Here is an 11444-nt window from a genome sequence, read left to right as displayed (position 1 = left end):
TGCGACATGTTGATCTTCCGCGGCCGGGCATGACCCAGGAAAGTGTGTCCGGCCAAATGGGATCAAGCGTGTTGGGTAAGTTGGTGCACCCCTGCAGGGAAGTTAATCTATTCGAATAGCCGTGATCTTCGGTAACAGGACGACTTGGAGTTGTACCTTGACCTTATGACAACTAGAACCGGATACTTAATAAAACACACCCTTCCAAGTTCCACAGGCAACCCTGTGATCGCTTTTCCACAGGGCGACGAGGGGAGGATCGCCGGGTAGGATTATGCTATGCGATGCTATTGGAGATGCTACTTGGAGATGCTACTTGGAGGACTTCAATCTACTCTCTTCTACATGCTGCAAGACGGAGGCTGCCAGAAGCGTAGTCTTCGAAAGGACTAGCTATCCCCCTCTTATTCTGGCATTCTGCAGTTCAGTCCACTGATATGGCCTCCTTACACATATACCCATGCATATGTAGTGTAGCTCCTTGCTTGCGAGTACTTTGGATGAGTACTCACGGTTGCTTTTCTCCCTCTTTTCCCCCTTTCCCTTCTACCTGGTTGTCACAACCAGATGCTGGAGCCCTGGAGCCAGACGCCACCATCGACGATGATTCCTACTACACTGGAGGTGCCTACTACTACGTGCAGGCCGCTGACGACGACCAAGAGTAGTTAGGAGGATCCCAGGCAGGAGGCCTGCGCCTCTTTCGATCTATATCCCAGTTTGTGCTAGCCATCTTATGGCAACTTGTTTAACTTATGTTTGTACTCAGATATTGTTGCTTCCGCTGACTTGTCTATGATCGAGCACTTGTATTCGTGCCCTCGAGGCCCCTGGCTTGTTTTATGATGCTTGTATGATTTATTTATGTTTTAGAGTTGTGTTGTGATATCTTCCCGTGAGTCCCTGATCTTGATCGTACACATTTGCGTGCATGATTAGTGTACGATTGAATCGGGGGCGTCACACATTCCCTATACCTCAGTCATAGGTTCTATAAAGTATGCTATGCTGTTTACCAGTCCTATTACATACCATATCATCTCTCTGCCAAGGGAGTACAATAGTGGTTTTGGAGTAGATCACTAGACAACGGTCAAAATTATCCTTAGAGGACTAAGGAAATATTTCTAGGTTATGGAGGTGATAAAATGAGTTCGTCGTAAAGAGTTACGTCGATGCAAGCTTTTTACATCGATCTAGATGACTCTAAGTCTCGATCTGGATACATATTGAAAGTGGGAGCAAATAGCTTTAATTGCTCGGTGCAGAGCATTGTAGACATAGAAATTTGTGAAATACATACAGATCTGAATGTTGCAGACCCGTAGGCTAAAACTTCTCTCACAAGCAAAACATGATCACTCTTTGGGTGTTAATCACATAGCGATGTGAACTAGATTATTGACTCTAGTAGACCCTTTGGGTATTAGTCACATGGAGATGTGAACTAATCACATAAAGATGTGAACTAGAATATTGACTTTAGTGCAAGTGGGACACTGAAGGAAATATGCCCTAGAGGCAATAACAAAGTTATTATTTATTTCCTTATATCATGATAAATGTTTATTATTCATGCTAGAATTGTATTAACCGTAAACTTAGTACATGTTTGAATACATAGACAAACAAAGTATCACTAGTATGCCTCTACTTGACTAGCTCGTTGAACAAAGATGGTTAAGTTTCCTAGCCATAGACATGAGTTGTCATTTGATTAACGGGATCACATCATTAGAGAATGATGTGATTGACTTGACCCATTCCATTAGGTTAGCACGATGATCGTTTAGTTTGTTGCTACTTCTTTCTTCATGACTTCTACATGTTCCTCTGACTATAAGATTATGCAACTCCCGAATACCGGAGGAACACTTTGTGTGCTACCAAACATCACAACGTAACTGGGTGATTATAAAGGTGCTCTATAGGTGTCTCCAATGGTACTTGTTGAGTTGGCATAGATCGGGATTAGGATTTGTCACTCCGATTGTCGGAGAGGTATCTCTGGGCCCTCTCGGTAATGCACGTCACTATAAGCATTGCAAGCAATGCAACTAATGAGTTAGTTGCGGGATGATGCATTACGGAAACGAGTAAAGAGACTTTCCGGTAAGGAGATTGAACTAGGTATTGAGATACCGATGACCGAATCTCAGGCAAGTAACATACCGATGACAAAGGGAACAACGTATGTTATTATGCAGTTTAACCAATAAAGATCTTCATAGAATATGTAGGAGACAATATGAACATCCAGGTTCCGCTATTGGTTACTGACTGGAGACGTGTCTCGGTCATGTCTACATAGTTCTCGAACCCGTAGGGTCCGCACGCTTAAAGTTTGGTGACGATCGGTATTATGAGTTTTTGTGTTTTGATGTACCGAAGGTAGTTCGGAAGCCCGGATATGATCACAGACATGACGAGGAGTCTCTAAATGGTCGAGACGTAAAGATTGATATATTTGACGACTATATTCAGACACCGGAAGTGTTCCGGGTGGTTTCGGAGAAAACCGGAGTGCCGGAGGGTTACCGGAACGCCCCCCCCCCGGGAGAAATAGTGGGCCTTTTGGGCCTTAGTGGAGAGAGAGAGAGGGCTGGCCTAGGGCAGGCCGCGTGCCCTTCCCCCTCTGGTCCAAATTGTACTATGAGAGAGGGGCGACGCCCCCCTTTCCTTCTCCCTCTCACCCTTCCTTTCCCCCTCCTAGTAGGAGTAGGAAAGAGGGGAATCCTACTCCTACTAGGAGGAGGATTCCTCCTACTAGGAGGAGGATTCCTCCTCCTGGCGCACCCTATAGGGCCGGCCGGCCTCCCCCTTGCTCCTTTATATACGGGGGCAGGGGCACCTCTAGACACACAAGTTGATCTATTGATCTATTCCAGCCGTGTCTGGTGGCCCCCTCCACCATAATCCACCTCGATTATATCGTAGCGGTGCTTAGGCGAAGCCCTACGTCGGTAGCATCATGATCACCGTCATCACGCCGTCGTGCTGATGAAACTCTCCCATGAAGCTGTGCTGGATTGGAGTTCGTGGGACGTCATCACGCTGAACCGTTTGCTGAACTCGGAGGTGCCGTGCGTTCGGTACTTGGATCGGTCGGATCGTGAAGACGTACGACTACATCAACCACGTTGTGCTAACGCTTCCGCTTTCGATCTACGAGGGTACGTGGACACACTCTCCCCTCTCGTTGCTATGCATCACCATGATCATGTGTGTGCGTAGGAATTTTTTTGAAATCACTACGTTCCCCAACAGAAGGAAGCTGCCAAGAAGTTCCCCAGCCGCAAGAGAACGCTCCTGAACTCCCGGCGCCACCACGTCAAGACCGCGTGCCGCCTGCGATGGCGGTGTGCAGGCATCAAAAACAAGCCCCGCCTCTGCAAAGGGCCCCGGTGGCCATAGCGGGCTGCCGCGCCTTCAATCCGGAGCTGCATAGCATTGTCTCGCCAGACAAGTTCAAGCCAGACTTGCCTCCTCGCTACGATGGCACCGCCGACCCTGCAGAAGTACCTCTAGCGCTTCAATGGCGTTCGCCTCAAGATCCCCAAGGCGACGGATGAGGCCATCATCTCAGCATTTTCCAATGGCGTTCGCGACGTCAAGATGAAGGAGGAGCTTGCCATCCACAAGGAGCTATGCACGGCTCTGGAGATGTTCAACATGGCGACCAAGTGCGCAAGAGCTAAGGAAGGGCGCCTCTCCCTCTTCGAGCTCCCTGCTGCCGACCTAGAATGGAAGAAAGCCAAGGCCAAGGACGTGAAGCGCAAGGGAGTAGTCGTGCTAGTGGCGGAGCCAGACACGAAGCGTGGCGGGACTACCTAGAGTCATCCAGGAGCAGCCTTCCGTTTCGCGCCTTCCACAACGTACATAGCCACAACACCAATGATTGTCAAGGGCCCAGGGCCATCCGAGATGGACGCTTCGGTCGACGCCCTGAGCGCAACGACCAGTGCAACGGCTAAGGAGGCGGACGAAGTGGAGGATGCTGGGATGACCGCATGGCCGAACAAACCTCAGGGAGCCACCCGACACAGTGTCCAGCCTCACCGCAACGCTTTCCCCTCAGGAGAGTCGTGCGAGGGGGCTGGGCACAGGGGCTACACGCTCTGCTCCTGCCTAGCGTATGCCGCCCTGCGAGGACAGGTATGAAGGCCGTTTGAGCATCAAGGGGGAATCATGAGCATCCCGACTCAGGAACCTAACTGGCCATGTAGCCCCTCACTCCTTGGTCCGTCCTGGTGATCCGGACGGCCCAATGGCGGCTGAGGTATGCGTGGGGTCGGGCCCTGCCGACGTAGAACACTAGGCCTACTTACGCACCTCCTTTCCGCATGCTGTTTGAGCGTCAAGGGGGACTCCTGAGCATCGCGACTCAGGAGCCTTACTGGCCACGTAGCCCCTCACTCCTTGGTCCGTCATAGTGATCCGAACGGCCCAATGGCGGCTAAGGTATGCACGGGGTTGGGCCTCACCAACGTAGAACACTAGGCCTAGTTACGCACCTCCTTTCGGCAAGCTGTTTGCACGTCAAGGGGGACTCCTAAGCATCGCGACTTAGGAGCCTAACTGGCCACGTAGCCGCTCACCCCTTGGTCTCATCCTGGTGATCCGGACGATCCAACAATGAATGAGGTACGCGCGGGGTCGGGTCCTGCCGATGTAGAACACCAAAGCAAACGGAAAGGAAATCGTGGAATCTCAAACAAATATTAAAAGACATACTGTTTTTTGAATACCAAACACAAGTTTAAACGCCTCCACGAGGCATGGTTCATGTTGCAGAAGCAAAGCAAGAAAAGGAGCAGCCAGCAAGCCATTTCGTCATCCATGGATGCCGCCGTCACTTGCAAAAGGTGCCCCTTCAACGGCGACGTTGCCCTCACCAGCGCCGCCCACCGGAGTTGCAGGTTCTGCGGCGCCACGAGTCGGGGGCGCATGGTCGAAGGCGCGGAACTTCTTCAGCAAGGCCTCCACCTGGCTCTTAACGGCTTTGGCAGCGGCTGCGCAGCGCTATTCATCTACGGGCTCGAGCAGCTCGTCAAGGTTGGCGTCGGGATCGCGAAGTTGGAGGTGGCTGAAGAGGCGCGTCAGTGCAGCAGAGGAGACCGGACGGGATTCCCACTCCACCAAGGGGCCGATCCCATCGATGCTGACTTCAAGCGCTGCAACAAGATGAGGAAGCAATCGGCGGGGCCCTTGTCATCTGTCACCAGCGGCTCCTCCAAGCCCTTTTCGTAGAGTGCGGGCAGCGCCGCGTGGAACTTCTCTTCAAGGGACCTGAAGGCCATGCAGTCCTCAGCCTAGACCTTCACCTAGGCTTCCAGCTCGGCCTTCTCTGCCGTCATCTCCTACTCCAGCTTCTCCAAGCGGCTGCGCTCCATGGCCTGTGCCTAGCCACATGCTCCAGCTCAGCATCACGACCTTTGACAGCATCCTCTTAGGCTTTCATCTTATCCTCCTCCGCCTTGCGGTCTCAAGCCTCGGCCACGCGCTCGTTGCACACGGCCTCCAGCTCGGCCTCCAGCGATCCTGGGCAGCCCCGGCGTCCTTTAGCGCCACCTCGCGGGCGGCCGCGGCTTGGGTAGTGGCATGCTTGTCCTTCTTGGAAGCCGCCACGGCCTGGCTCAGTGCCTCCCTGACAGACGCACCGGACTGCCATCAACCAGAGATCAGTTCAAGGCGCCCCGCCACTAGTCGGCGGTCACCACCTTGGAGGTCGCCCCGAAGCCACGCCAGTGCGGAAAGGGCCTCCTCCAAGGCGTCGGGCGGAGCGGAAGGATCGCGGGCCAGCTATTCCACCAAAGGAGGAGGCTGCACCATCGCCAAGTCCTGCGAGCTGGCGACGACAAGAAGTGGAGCTAGGGGCTCCTGAACCTTGGCCGCGTCAATGGGAAAGCTTGGATAGGCGCCTTCGGAGCCGGCTAGGCCGAGGAGATCGCCTTCTCCTGAGGCTTGTCGACTGGGTCTGGCGAAGATGACTGAGCGGGAGAAGTGTTGGCACCATCGCCGCCCTTCCGCGCCGGTGGAGGTGCGGCCGTGCCAGGCTGCTGGATCCCCGAGGATGTGGCTGCCCCCTCCTACTTCTTCTTCGACGACGGCGTCGGCCTAGCAGCACAAGAAGTAAACGTCAGGAAGCCGCAATGGAAGCAGGAGCAAGGGCAAGGTCATGACAAGACACTCACTGGTCCATGGTGGCGTAGTCATGCTGCCTTTTCAGAAGTGCGAAGCCGGGGGGCCTCGCAGCTTAAGGTGCGGGCGTGCGGGCCCCGGTAGTCGGCGAGGCTGCAGTGGCCCCGGGCGGCGGTGAGGCAGGGGCATCGCCCCGAGACATCAGCGATGATCTGCTCTTCGTCGGGACACCGGGTGTCAGCCTCCCCGAGGGGGAGACCCTGGACCTCGTAGTAACCCCAGCAAGGGGCATGACTTCCCTCACTAGGTGGTCGTCAACATCGTCATCGTCAGGCAAGGCATGGAGGAGATTGGCCTTGCGCGAGGGGGAGGTCTCCCCAGACCCCTCCGGGGAGGCCGCCGAGTCCTCCTCCACGTCCTCGCCAGAATCGCTGGAGGACACCACCACCGGAGTCGTCATTGTCGGGGCCTCTGGGGTGCTCGCGGCACAAGACCACATCCATCCAAGACAGGCAAGGCAGCGGCAATCCTCGCCCCATCAGGACGGTGGTACAAGGGAACGAAGGTGTCCAACGGGTACCCCTGGTCATTCCCAACCAAGGAGCGGAGGGTCGTGCCCAGCTCCATGTCAGACAAGGCCTACGGGCGCAGGCGGAGGTCGTCACCCCCGCCCCCGAGCTTCCACAAGGGGCGTGGGCGCGACTGGATCAGAGCCACGCACTGCGCCATGAACTCCTTGACGATCATGGCCCCCGTCAGCTTCGCCGCCCTTGGATCGATAGGCTTCAGGTCGGCGGTCATCCTCTCCAGCACCAACTCCGCCCGAGGGTCGTCAAGCTTCGCACGAAACCACCCATCGTGAGACATGGTCATCGCCATCGACAACACCAGCCGAGGGTTAGAGCACTTGGCATCCATCAGGACCCACTTGCTCCTGAAGGCCTCGGCCTTCTTCCCGGCCTTCGAGATCGCATTGGTCTTGTTCGCTGCGATGAAGTTGGCACACCCCAAGAAGGAGAAGATCGACAGAAGGAGGATGGTGTTGGGATGAAGGTGGAGGGCATGAAGCTTGTAGTGGCTGAGGACGGAGTAGAAGAAGTCGGAGAAGGGGGAACCAACCCCGCAACGATGCTACTCATGAAGAAGGGATAGAAGGTGCTACCCTAGGGCTCCGGCTCAGTGGAACCAGCCCGGTGCGCGGTTTTCCTCTTCTCATTGCCCGCCACTATCATTAGGAGCGTGGCGGCAAGGTTCTTCTCCGAAACTCTTGGCCCGCTCAACGCAGGCTCGTACCAGGATGGCAGAGCGACGACCCAAGCTTTGTTGGGCGCCATTGGTGGCGTGTTCGAAGGAGGATTTGGGCGGATCTAGAGCCCTTGGGAGCGAGTAGTAATAAAGGGGATCTGGGGCAAGACGAAGGGGATCAATGAAGGCAGCGCAGCCCGCTCCAGCCTTTTATTAGTTGGGTAGTTGCCAAGGCAGTGTGGGAAGTGAAGACACCCACGTCCTGTCAGTCGCCACGCGTCAATCAAGGCCACAGGCGATTGGGGCCTATGGCACTGGACACTTGCCCCTTCGCTTCGCCTCGAAGCCAATTCCGAGCACATCTTGGGCCCGGGGGCTACTGTCGGCATTCTGGGAACAGGGGTCCCCAAACTTGCCTGCCTACGGCCCACGACGTGGCTCCTCTAGCGGCCTGGTACAGCCCATCTTCACCAGCAAACACTCAAGACCATCGCGAAGGGCCAAGCATGGCGAGGTGGACGACACAAGACCTCCTCAGGGGCAGCCTCACTAGGCTGGCTCACGAGGAGCGGAGAGATCAAGGTGAGGGCACCTCGTGAGGTTCCCGTGACGTGAGCCATGACGACCAAGGCCAGGCGGGCACCAGCGGGTGATACGTCTCCGTCGTATCTACTTTTCCAAACACTTTTGCCCTTGTTTTGGACTCTAACTTGCATGATTTGAATGGAACTAACCCAGACTGACGCTGTTTTCAGCAGAATTACCATGGTGTTATTTATGTGCATAAACAAACATTCTCGGAATGACCTGAAACTTCACGGAGCAAATTTTTGGAAAATATAAAAAATACCTGCAAAAGATGAAGGCCAGGGGGCCCACCACCTGTCCATGAGGGTGGGGACGTGCCTGCCCCCCTAGGGCGTGCCCCCGTACCTCGTGGGCCCCCTCGAGCTCCTCCGACTCCAACTCCAACTCCATATATTGTGTTTCAGGGAGAGAAAAATCTGAGAGAAGAATTCATCGTGTTTTATGATACAGAGTCGCCGCCACGCCCTAAAACCTCTTGGGAGGGCTGATCTGGAGTTCGTTCGGGGCTCCGGAGTGGGGAATCCGTCGCCATCGTCATCGTCATCCATCCTCCATCACCAATTTCATGATGCTCACCGCCGTGCGTGAGTAATTCCATCATAGGCTTGCTGGACGATGATGGGTAGGATATGATCTATCATGTAATCGAGTTAGTTTTGTTAGGGTTTTGATCCCTAGTATCCACTATGTTCTGAGATTGATGTTGCTATGACTTTGCTATGCTTAAGGCTTGTCACTAGGGCCCGAGTGCCATGATTTCAGATCTGGACCTATTATATTTTCATCAATATATGAGGATTCTTGATCCTATCTTGCAAGTCTATAGTCACCTATTATGTGTTATGATCCGTTAACCCCGAAGTGACAATAATCGGGATACTTGCCGGTGATGCCCGTAGTTTGAGGAGTTCATGTATTCACTATGTGTTAATGCTTTGTTTCGGTACTCTATTAAAAGGAGGCCTTAATATCCCTTAGTTTCCATAAGGACCCCATTGCCACGGGAGGGTAGGACAAAAGATGTCATGCAAGTTCTTTTACATAAGCATGTATGACTATATTCGGAATACATGCCTACATTACATTGATGAACCGCAACCGGCATAATTCTCCATCACTGATCCATTGCCGACGAGCTTTCCATATATTGTTCTTCGCTTATTTACTTTTCCGTTGCTATTGCTATCATCACTACAAAATACCAAAAACATTACTTTTACTACTGTTACCTTTTGCTACCGTTACAACTACTATCATATTACTTTGCCACTATATACTTTATTGTAAATATTAAGTTTCCAGGTGTGGTTGAATTTACAACTCAGCTGCTAATACTTGAGAATAATTTTTGGCTGCCCTTGTGTCGAATCAATAAATTTGGGTTGAATACTTTACCCTTGAAAACTATTGCGATCCACTATACTTGTGGGTTATCAAGACTATTTTCTGGCGCCATTGCCGGGGAGCATAGCTTTATTCTTTGAGTCACTTGGTATTTATATCTACTTATCATTATGAAGAACTTGAAAGATCCGAGAACTAAGATTTATCCCTCAACTACGAGGGGAGGTAAGGAACTGCCATCTAGCTCTGCACTCGATTCACCTTCTGTTTTAAGTAAGCTTGCGACACCTAAACCTGCTTCTGCTATTCGTTCTGATATGTCGTATGTTATTGATGATGCTACTTTTGCTATACATGATACTTATGATGAAACTACTTCTATGCTTGATACTACTGTGCCACTTGGTGAATTTCTTGATGAACAACTTGCTAGGGCTAGAGAGATTGAAAATATTTAATCTGATAATACTGATGAAATTGATGATGAAGACTTGCCTGTTATTCCTGAGGGTTATGTTTTTGATAAAGAAGCTTCTTTAGCTATTTTAGCTTGCAAAGATATGTACGAACTTAAGAGGTTATTAGCTAAATGGAATAAGCAATCTCTAAATGCTAGAATGAAACATGAGCCTGCTTTTTCTACTTCACCTATCTGTGTTACCGATAAGGATTATGAATTCTCTGTTGATCCTGATATAATTACTTTGGTTGAATCTGATCCTTTTCATGGCTATGAATCTGAAACTGTTGTGGCACATCTAACTAAATTAAATGATATAGCCACCCTGTTCACTACTGATGAGAGAACTCATTACTTTTATATCCTTAAAATATTTATGTTCTCATTAAAGGGTGATGCTAAGATATGGTTTAATTCTCTTGATCCTGGTTGTGTGTGTAGTCCCTAGGATATGATTTATTACTTCTCTGCTAAATATTTCCCTGCTCATAAGAAACAAGCTGCTTTAAGGGATATATATAATTTTGTGCAAATTGAAGAAGTGAGTCTCCCACAAGCTTGGGGGAGGCTTCTCCAATTACTTAATGCTTTGCCTGATCATCCTCTTAAGAAAAATGAAATACTTGATATATTTTATAATGGACTAACCGATGCCTCGAGAGATTACCTAGATAGTTGTGCTGGTTCTGTTTTTAGGGAAAGAACACCGGATGAAGCTGAAATTCTATTGAATAATATGTTGACAAATGAAAATAATTGGACACCTCCAGAGCCAATTCCCGAGCATATTCCTAAACCCACTCCAAAGAAGAGGGTTATTCTATTTCTCAGTCCTGAAGATATGCAAGAGGCAAAGAAATCTATGAAAGAAAAAGGTATTAAAGCTGAAGATGTTAACAATCTACCTCCTATTGAAGAAATACATGATCTTAATCTACCGCCTGTTGAAGAAACATATGATCTTAATCCTTTACCTATTGAAGAAACTCATGGTCTTGATAACCCGACATAAGTAGTAAAGGTAAATTCTCTCTATAGATATGATAAAGCTGAAATCCCATTTACTAAGTTTGCTAGCCCATGCTTAGATGAGTTTGATAAATTTATGGCTAAGCAAGAAGATTTTAATGCTTATTTTGGTAGACAATTGAAATACAATTCAAATATGCTTGAACACTTGGTTGATTATACGACTACTGTCAAAGGTGAACTTAAAGCTCAAAATGATTTTCTCAATGAATTAAATAGAAAGAATAATGATAATGCTGATAGAGTTATGACTAGAGGTGGCAAAATGACCAAGGAACCTTTGTATCCTGAAGGCCACCCTAGGAGAATTGAGCAAGATTCATAGAGAAATAATATAGATGCACCTAGTCCTTCTAACACTAGTAGAAAAAGGGTCAAACATGAAGCACATTAGTGCCGGTTTGATTTTGGCCCGGTACTAATGGTACCATTAGTGCCAGTTCAAACGGATTTGCATTAATGCCGGTTCGTGTTGAACCTTTAGTACCGGTTCGTGGCACGAACCGGTACTAAAGGGCTGGTGGCAGGCTAGCGTTAGGCCGGGGCCCCACGATCACCTTTAGTACTGGTTCGTGGCACGAACGGGTACTAAAGGTCTAACCTTTAGTACCGGTTCGTGCCATGAACCGGTACTAAA

The sequence above is a fragment of the Triticum dicoccoides genome, chromosome 6A, assembly GCF_002162155.2.
Source record: "Triticum dicoccoides isolate Atlit2015 ecotype Zavitan chromosome 6A, WEW_v2.0, whole genome shotgun sequence".
Lineage (NCBI taxonomy): Eukaryota > Viridiplantae > Streptophyta > Magnoliopsida > Poales > Poaceae > Triticum > Triticum dicoccoides.
The sequence above is the reverse complement of the archived record's forward strand: the minus strand, read 5'-3'. Positions refer to the sequence as shown.